The 10,414-nt window shown below is 43.7% G+C and overlaps 1 non-coding gene across 1 annotated transcript; it reads right to left on the bottom strand.

Annotated features, from left to right (window-relative positions):
• Positions 1-6,083: 6,083 nt before the first annotated feature.
• LOC148212368 (small nucleolar RNA R71) lies at positions 6,084-6,190 on the bottom strand. The gene has a single exon (XR_015789989.1). It is a non-coding gene; the product is annotated as a small nucleolar RNA R71 (small nucleolar RNA).
• Positions 6,191-10,414: the final 4,224 nt, after the last annotated feature.

Genomic DNA, 10,414 nt, shown 5'->3' with positions numbered 1-10,414 from the left:
TGGAGACGGTTCTAGAGGTCCTCCCAGGGATGGAGAAGATGGAGATCGAAGCTCTTTGTGCTGACAACGAGGCTCTTCGTGATCGCGTGACTACCCTGGCACCCTAGCTTCTAGATCAGATGGGTGCAAGAGGAATAGGGGGCGTAGGTGCGTTCCTGTTCAGAAAGCGCTCCCTTGAACGAAGGCTCCACTGACTAAAATGGTTCCTCAGGGGGCTGCTGAGTACTGGCTGCTTGGGCTCTGTGGTAGGGTAGCGTGCCATGACTCCACCTCCAATCATCTTTGTACCCACCTTTTTTAAAAGGGGTAGTTATTGTTTTTGTACGTTCTTAGTGGAGGTTGTGTTCAGTGGACTGGTATGTTTAATAAAAATGGTGTTCTTTTTGTTTATTTTGATTTACTTTGCTCGACCTAGGTTTTAGGGAGTTGTGGTTATAAAGACTTTCTCCCCCAGCCCAGGTTGTGTTTTATCCTTGGGATAGGTGGGGCATGGGTCTTGCGGTACCATGCAAACTAAAAATTATGACAACGAAAAGATTCCCACTTTATTTGATAACAAGAAGAGTCACTTACACTCAGTGATGGTGGCGAAGGGTTCGGCCTCGGCCCACTTGGTGAAATAATCGACTGCAACGACCGTGAATTTAGTCTGGGCTTTCCCTATGGGCAATGGACTGATCAGGTCGATTCTCTATTTGGCAAATGGCCTCGGCCAGTTAGGCTCGTAAGCTGCTCGACTGGTCATCAAGTTATGATGGTAGTTCATTGGCATCTGTCGTAGCGTCGTGCGATCTTTTTGGAGTCGTTTCCCATCGTGGGCTAATAATACCCCTATTGTAAGATCTTTTTTGTGAGTGCTCGGCGAGCCAGGTGGTCTACACAGTCTCCCTCGTGGACTTCGCTGAGGATGTACCCGGCTTCGACGAGGCTCACACACCTAAAGAGTGGGAGCGAGTATCCAGTTTTGTATAGGACCCCGTCCCTGAGGTGGTAGTGGGCGGCCTGTCTTTGGAGTCTTCGGGCATCTGCCTGATCTTCCGCCAGCTCTCCTCTAGATGCTTCCTAATTAGGCTCCTCCAATCTGGAGCATCGGGATGATTGATGTTTATCATCTTTGGTTCGGTAAGGCTTGACTCGCCCATAATTTCGACTAGTACAGTCCAAGGCAGGTAGGTTTCATAAGACGACGTGAGACGGGCTAGAGCGTCTGGTTGGCACTCTTTGAGCGAGGGACCTACTCGACCGAGCTTGTTTCAAAGGCACTCAACAGTGTTCGCAGCTTTTTGAGATACAGAGCCATGCGGTCGTCCCTAGCCTAGTACAGTTATCCTGGTTAACGATTAGCTGAGTGTTGCTAATGACGCTAAGGTGTCAGCCACCATTGACCTGGTCAGCCTGAGCCCGGCGATCAGTGCCTTGTACTCGGCCTCATTGTTGGAGGCTCGAAACTTGAAGTGGAGTGTGTACTCGTGGCGACTATCTGGACTCGTCAGGATGATTCTGGCCCCATAGTGGGTCGTTTGTCAATCCATCCGTGTATAGGGTCCACCGAATAGGGTGGCGGCCTCTTCGGACTGCATCGGGGTTAGCTCGGCGATGAAATCTGTAACCGTCTGTCCCTTTACGGACATCCGAGAGGCGTACTAAATGTCATACTCGTTCAGCTCTACGGCCCACTACATGATTCTTCCTGAAGGCTTAGGCTTTTAGACTACCTATCAGAGTGGTTGGTCAATTAAGATTACGATTTGGTGAGCCTGGAAGTAGGGTTTGAGCTTTCTCGCTGCCGTGACCAATGAAAGGGCCACATTTTCGATCCGGGTGTAGTGGGTTTCTGCTCCGATCAGGGCCTTGCTTGAGTAATAGACGGGGTGCTGCTTCCCGTCTTCCTCCTTCACTAGCATCGAGCGCTCCCTGAGACGGTCGGGTAGAGGTATAGATCCTCTCCCGGACTTGGCTTGGCCAGTAGAAGGGCGGATGTGAGATACTGCTTGAGGTCGGTAAAGGCTTCTTCACATTCGCCGGTCCATTCGAACTTTCCTTCCTTCCTTAGGAATTGAAGAAGGTTAGGTGATATGATCATATTTGAGCATGAGGTCCAAGCATCAAGCTACGCCAATGAAGATAAAGATAAAGATAGGAAGCTCCCTAAAAGGATGATAGATTTCAAGGAGGATCCAAGAAAAGTGCTACGAACAGAGAACAAGCCCACCGTACACACATTGATTACACGACGCATCCCACCATCACAGGCTAACCTCATAAAATGACGCCCTCCACGCGCGTGACATTGCATCTTGCCACGAGCGCCATTGAGCGCCCACACATGACAGCGTCCGCGCGCACGCACAGCCCGCGCGCCAACCACCCACCTGCACGCCCCGTGTCATGGTCATGCTTGTCCAGAGCCTATCGCCCATGGCCGCATGCCTATAACACTCTTTTCCTTCCTACTTTTATGTCATGTATTTAGTTTTGCATGTTATTTATTTTTCATTGTATTTTTTGTGGCAAGTGACTCCTTGCCACTTTAAATGTTCACGCCTGCCAGAGGCAAAATGCCTTAGAATGTACTATAGGGGGGTACACCTAGTCTCCTCCCTATATCGAGTTGTATTCTTGTCTTGCCGCTAATCTCTTCTCTTTCATTCAAGCATACAACAAGCTTTCCAAAATGTCTTCAAACGTTTTCCAAAATCTTTTTCTCTAACCCTGTTTTCCAAAACCGTTTTCTCGAGAACAGGGGTTTGCGATATATAGTTGTGTTGCCGCCGGCTATCTGATTCTCGTTGGCTGACTTGCTTGTGAGCAGGAGCAAGTGCCGCACAATCGCTTTGGAAATCTTTGAAAAGTGCGATTGTGACAGTTGGTATCAGAGTCTAGTTGGCTTTTTGGATCGAGATCAATAATCATGTCGGTATTGAAACAGTTGAACAAGACACATGTCAAACAACTCGTGGAAATTGAGGAACGTTGTTGTTCCTGAGGGAAGTCCTTGATCATGTTCGGTTCCTAGAAAATCGGCTAGAAGAGTTAACTAGCAAAGCCGATGGAATCGACTCAGCAAATGCTCGAATTGATGCATTGCCAGTGAAACAGTTGATGGTTAGGGTTGAGACCCTAGAAGGTAAAGCCAGGAAAACTGCTAGTATCGAGCGAGGGGACAGCTCGACAAGCTCTATTGCTCATGTAGAGAGCGTGTCGAAGAGTTAGACAGCTCCCAGAAGGTGATCATGCAAATGGTCAGTGACCATTCCGACGACTTTCGAGCTGCTGGAAGTCGTGCGGGCAGAAGTCACCGAGATAAACATGAAGGTAAACCTCACCATGAGAGCGGTGGGAAACCAAGTCCCAGCAAAGGGCAATGTCTAGTTTAACAAGGTGAAGATTCTAGAGCCTAAGCCCTTCGGCGGAGCTCGCGAGGCCAAGACCCTCGACAACTTCATCTTTGACGTTGAACAGTACTTTCGAGCTACGAGTACAACGACAAAGCTATGGTGGAGGTCCAAGTATATGGATATCCAAGAGGGTCAATGCACTATAAACACATGGGATGAGTTGAAGAAAGCTCTCAGAGCGTAGTTTTTCCTGGAGAATTTTGAAACTGCAAGGATTACGACACACTGGGTACATTAAAGACTACGTGAAACAATTCGCGGTATTGATGTTAAACATACGGGACATGTCAGAGAAGGACAAAGTCTTCTACTTCGTGGAAGGACTGAAACCATGGGCCAAGTCCAAGTTGTATGATCAAGGGGTTTAAGACCTCAACTTTTCTTATGCTACGGCTGAACGTTTGTTTGGTCTTAGTAACGATCAGCCTCAGGACCACAAAAGGAACCAACCCTCCTCGAGTAGTGGGAACAAATCCACCTGAAAATGCTCACCCAAAAGTGATGGAAGAGACAAGAATGGGGGAGCAGACCGCAGACCCTATCAGAGGGGTGGAACCAACTGGCGTGGGCCAAACCAACAAAACAACAATTGACATCCCTCATTTGCTTCCTACGTAAAGGGGTTCATCGCGTAAGCGACTGCCAGCATCGAGCTGCCTGATAACACTCGAAAAGAGAGTTATTCTGGTGATTATTTGGGTGAAAATGTGCATTAAAATGGCAAAGTATGTTGATTTTAGTTTGTAATTAGCATAAATAGTGTTCAATTTCAAATTCTTAGCTAAATATCCTTAGTCATGAAAACATTGGCCAAAAATAGCATAAACTCTCGTATTTGTGGTTCATTTGCATAAGTTTTTAAAGAAGGGCTAAGAAGAGAAGGAAGTGCTGAACCAGAGCAGAGAAGTCAAGGCATTTTCAAGACAGAGCATATAAATGCTGGAGCATTGCAATGTCAGAGCATGAGTGTTCATACAGTTAATTCGAAAACACGGGATTCACTTATGTTCGTACAATCTCCAGTCGGGTGCCCTAAAAACGAGACCCGATATTTAAAGGGTATGTTGCCTAACCGAGAGACATGCAAATCCCAAGAGAGACAAAAATTGAGAGCTGAAAAGACAAGTGAACGGAATATACCCATTTTTGGGAGGAGAGCTGACGCCAGACAGGGGAAGCTCGCTTGCTCGAACGAGCTGACTACTTCTTCTTCTCTGTCATTTAGCTATTTTTCTTCTATGGGTTGTATTTATTCTTTTTCCATTTGGTTTTCTTTACCCATTTTGATTTAAACGTCATTTCTAGCTATTACATTTATTTTTAAGCAAATCTGATTTTATTTCTTAATCTTCGCGTTACTGTTTGCCGCTGTTTCGTGTATGCTAGCCTCTATATTGACTCGAAATGACTTATGGGTGCTGATTTGTTATGTTTGTGATTAGCACTTTTCTATAGCTATAGGGATACTCAGGAATGGGTCCCCTAAGCATGCCTATAGCTTGGGTTTATTGCTTGGGTATTTAGCAATGAGAGTTGTACTTACTCATGTTGGGGTGTCTCGGAAGGGAACCGAGTCGAGCTGGGCACTAATAAATGTTAGTTACGCTAGAGGGTAGGTTGATAACTTGTGAAACAATTCTAAATCTCCCCTGCCTTTTCCATATCTATTATTCTCCCGTTATCGCTTTCTGTGCTATTGCTTTTTTGTGTTGACAGCTTCGAAACTATTGTCTCTTGCAAGTTTCCGTTGTCTTATTATTACTTTATTTTATTTTTTTCTAGACAATATCCATACCCAATCTTTGTATATTTTTACTTGGTATCTGCTTTTATCGTTCAAATACAACAAAAAATCTCTGTGGATACGACCTCGTTACATACTACAACCGACGAATCGTGTATAGTTGCACGTGTTGTCAACACAATTGTGTGGATGCAACAAGTTTTTGGCACCGTTGTCGGGGATTTTTGCGATTTTTATTTTGACATTGATATTTGTAGATATGGTGCTGAAGTGATTTTTCTTGTTTTAACATTTCTATTTTGCTGTGTGTTTTTGCGAGGTGCATGAACGACTACGCAGCATTAGAATATAATATTGACCACGAAATAGAGCGCACTTTCTGCAGAAATATACGAGAGCAGAGGCGACAACAAGTGGCAGCCAACATGGACAGAATGAATCCGCCAGTTCAGCCCAATGCGCCTGTACGACTAAATGTGAGGATAGAGGAAATAGTAGATGTGATTCATGTCGATGCTAACCCTGATGTAGCAATGCCCCCTCTCAACATTGTACTCTTAGCAGACGACATCGACAGAGAAATCAGAGCATATGTAGCTACGGTATTTTACAATTTCAACCCAGTTATCACGGAGCCAGAAATCGAAGCTTCCAAATTTCAGCTGAAACCAGTGATGTTTCAGATGCTCCAGACAGTGGGTCAATTTCATGGACATGCTATGGAGGACCCGCATCAACATCTGAAATTCTTTATGGGAGTTTGCAATTCATTCATAGATGAAGGATTGAGCAAATAAGTGCTGAAGCTTAAGCTATTTCCGTATTCACTTAGAGATGAAGCCAGAATATGGTTAGAGTCCCTTCTTTCAGAGTGTATCACAAGTTGGGATGACTTGGTTGAGAAGTTTTTTATGAAATACTTCCCACCTAGCAAAAATGCGAAGTACCGCAGTGAGATCAACAATTTTCAGCAATTTACTGGAGAATTAGCCAGTGAATCCTGGGAGCGTTTCAAGCGATTATTGTAGAGGTGTCCTCACCATGAGATCCCAAGATGCATCCAAATCGAGACATATTATAAAGGTCTGAATGATGCCACACACTTAATAATTGATACGTTCCCAAATGGGGCTTTGCTAGCAAAACCCTATGCTGAAGCATTCAATATTTTAGAAAGAATATCATCAAACAATCATTCATGGTATAATCCTAGAGCTGTTCAAGGAAAATTGAGTAAGGGGCTAGTTGAGTTTGAATCATATACTGCATTGAATTCAAAGATTGAGAATCTGACAGACTTGGTAATGAGGAGTATGACGTAGCAAAGTTTAGCTGGAGAATCAGTTGGTAAGACTAATGTCAATCAAATTCAAGGGATTTCTTGTTCTTTCTGCAAGGGAGACCACCATTATAACAACAGCCTTGGAAATCTTGAGTCAGTTTATTATTTGGGGAACCCGCAGAATAGTAGAAACAATCCATATTCAAACACGTACAATCCTTACTGGAGGAATCACCCCAATTTTAGTTGGAGTGGCAATCAAGGAGGACACAATGCCGGAATATCCAATGCTCCAACATTTCAGCAGAAGGTAAGTTATCCTCCTTGTTTTGCGAATCAAAGACATATGGTAGCACAGAAGCAATCGGAAGGATCATTTGTATCATTGCAAAAGCCGACGAAGCAATACATGGCCAATAATGACGCCACGATGCAAAGCCAGGCTGCATCATTAAAGAACCTAGAGTTACGAGTCGACCAATTAGCTACGGATTTGAAGAGCAGACCGGTTGGAGCATTGCCTAGCAATACAGAAGTGCCAAAAAGAGACGGCAAGGAACAATGCAAGGCCCTCACTCTGCGAAGTGGGAAATCATTACCTTCAGCACACCCAAATTCTCCAGCAGCGACAAGAAACCTACTCAAGTTGACCAAGGAGAAACACAGTTAGAATAGGACAGTGAGCCAGCAGAAGTAGTTGTACCTACTCCACCAGAGCAGATAGCTGAACAACCAAAAGAAGTTCATAATACATCCAGTCAATCAGTTAATCCAGTAATTGCTAGAGCACCCGAGACAGGGTCTACACAGAATATAGTGCCCGAGAAAAGAAAGCAGGTAGAGCATGATAATGCTCCAGCAGAATACAGGCCAGCACCACCATATCCAAAACGGTTACAAAAGAAATAGCAGAATGTTCAATTTAAGTTCTTAGATGTTTTGAAAAAACTACATGTGAATATACCGTTGGTGGAAGCTCTAGAGCAAATGCAGAATTATGTGACATTCTTGAAAGAGATACTCACAAAGAAGAGAACGTTGGGAGAGTATGAAACTGTAGCAATGACTAAGGCTTGCAGCACCATACTCACGAGCAAAATTCCTACAAAGATGAAAGATCCTGGGAGTTTTACCATACCAGTTTCAATTGTAGGACAATAGATAGGACTTGCCTTATGTGATCTGGGCACCAGCATCAATCTCATGCGATTATCAATTTACAACAAGTTGGGCATCGGAGAAGCAAGGCCCACAACAGTGACATTGCAGCTAGCGGATCGATCCATTACGCATCCAGAGGGAAAAATTGAAGACGTTTTGGTACAAGTAGATAAATGTATTTTCCCTGCTGACTTCATTATTTCGGATTATGATGTAGATAAGGAGGTTCTTATTATTCTTGGAAGACCATTCCTTGCAACTGGTAGAGCATTGGTAGATGTCAAGCTGACAATGAGTGTGCAGGATCAAGAAGTGAAATTCTCGGTGCATGACTCCATGAAATTTCCTGCTGAATCAAAAGAGTGCTCAGTATTGAAGATACTGGATGAAGCATTAATGGAGGAGTTCGAAACAGAAGCTATACTGGAGCATCTAGAAGTAGTTGACGCTGAAAGTGTTGCCGACGCGTTTGAAGAGGAACTAGAAGATGTCTAGTCAGAATGCATGAATGCCAATGAAGGATTTGTGAAAAGAATGTATGAGTCCTTAGACCTCACAAACCCGGAGCTTGGATTACTAAAACCATCTATTGAAGAGCCGCCAATGCTGGAGCTTAAAGCATTGCCGCAACATCTGAAATATGCTTACCTGGGTTCATCAGAGACATTTACAATCATCATAGCAGCGGACTTACCCTTGAAAAAGGAGCAGATGTTGTTGAATGTACTTCAGGCACATCAGAGAACAATTGGATGGACTATTGCTGATATTAAGGGGACAAGCCCCAGCTTTTGTATGCATAAGATTGTGTTAGAGGAGAACTGCAAGAATTTTATAAAGCCCCAGCGTAGACTTAATCCGGCTATGAAGGAGGTTGTAAAGAAATAAATTATCAAGTGGTTAGATGCAGGAGTCATATATCCAATTTCAGATAGCGAGTGGGTAAGTCCAGTGCAATGTCTGCCTAAGAAAGAAGGCATGGCTGTAGTGGAGAACGCAAAGAATGAGTCGATACCCATGAGGATAGTATCTGGATGGCGTATATGTATGGATTACCGTAAGCTGAATAAAGCCACAAAGAATGTCCACTTTCCTCTCCCCTTCATTGATCAAATGCTGGACAGGCTGGCAAGTCAAGAGTATTACTGCTTTTTAGACGGCTACAGTGATTATAATCAAATTACAATTGCTCCTCAAGATTAGCAGAAGACGACTTTTACATGTCCCTATGGAACATTCGCTTTCAGAAGGATGCCCTTCGGGCTTTGTAATGCTTCAACAACTTTCCAGAGGTGCATGATGGCTATCTTTTTTTACTTGGTAGAATCAGTGGTAGAGGTGTTTATGGACGACTTTTCGGTGTTTCGAAAGTCATTTCCAGAATGCTTGGACAACCTGAAGAAGGTGTTGCAAAGATGTGAAGAAACAAACTTAGTCTTGAATTGGGAGAAGTGTCACTTTATGGTGCAAGAAAGAATTGTGCTAGGGCACAAAGTCTCTAGCAAGGGCGTAGAAGTGGACAAAGCAAAGATTGAGGCAATCGATAAATTGCCCCCACCCGTGAATGTCGAGGGCAGTTTCCAGTGGCATGCTGGTTTTTATCGTAGATTTATTAAAGAGCTTTTCAAAAATCTCTAAACATCGCTGTTCTTTGCCTTAGATTGGTAAAGAATTTAACTTCACATCTGAATGTTTGCAGGCTTTTAATATGCTAGAGTATGCTCTCACCCATGCTCCAATAATTATACCTCCATTTTGGAATCAGCCTTTCGAATTAATGTGCGATGCCAGCGACTATGCAGCGGGAGCAGTTCTTGCTCAACGCAGAGGGAAGCTGCTGCATCCGATTTATTACGTCAGCAAAACTTTGAACGAGGCACAGATTAATTACACCACAACAGAGAAAGAGCATTTAGCAGTGGTGTTCGCATTTGAAAACTTCAGAGCATATCTGGTAGGGTCAAAAGTGATTGTTTACATGGACCATGCTGCTCTAAAGTATTTATTAACAAAGAAGGATGCTAAACCGAGGCTCATCCACTGGATTTAACTACTGCAAAAATTAAATATAGAGATCAAGGACAAGAAAGGAACAAAAAATTTGGTTGCTGACCACTTGTCCAGGTTGCCTACTCTAGAATGCTCCAAGCATGAGACAAAAATTAGAGAGACCTTCCCAGATGAGCAAGTGTTGGCTATTGAAGTTTTGAATGAAGATGAGGAACAGTGGTTTGCAGATCTAGCCAACCATATTGCTAGTGGAATTCTGCCAGCGGACATGAACAAACAACAGCTGAAAAGGTTTTTGAATGATAGTAAGTTTTATTTGTGGGATGACCTATATCTCTATAGGATTGGCCAAGATAAAGTGATCAGAAGATGCATCGCCAATGCTGAAGCACGACAGGTGCTAGCTAAATGTCATTCGGCATAATACGGTGGCCACTTTGGAGGGCAGCGCACAGCAGCAAAAGTTTTCCAAAGCGGATATTTTTAGCCCACCATTTTTAAGGATGCATGTGAGCTAATGCAACATTACAATGAATGTCAAAGAGTTAGAAATATTTCCAAGAGGTCAGAGATGCCTCTCACATACATCTTAGAGGTGGAGTTTTTTGATGTATGGGGTATGGACTTCATGGGACCATTTCCTCCATCTCATGGAAACCTCTTCATTTTATTGGCGGTCGATTATGTATCAAAATGGGTCAAGGCAGTGGCATGCGCCAACAGTGATGCCAAAGTGGTAGCAAAGTTTCTTCACAAGCAAATATTCACGAGATTTGGTACACCCAGAGCTGTGATCAGTGATGAAGGCTCCCACTTCAT

This window comes from Momordica charantia (assembly GCF_013281855.1).
Source record: "Momordica charantia cultivar OHB3-1 chromosome 3 unlocalized genomic scaffold, Mcharantia_2.0 BLBB01000003.1, whole genome shotgun sequence".
Lineage (NCBI taxonomy): Eukaryota > Viridiplantae > Streptophyta > Magnoliopsida > Cucurbitales > Cucurbitaceae > Momordica > Momordica charantia.
The sequence above is the reverse complement of the archived record's forward strand: the minus strand, read 5'-3'. Positions and strand labels throughout refer to the sequence as shown.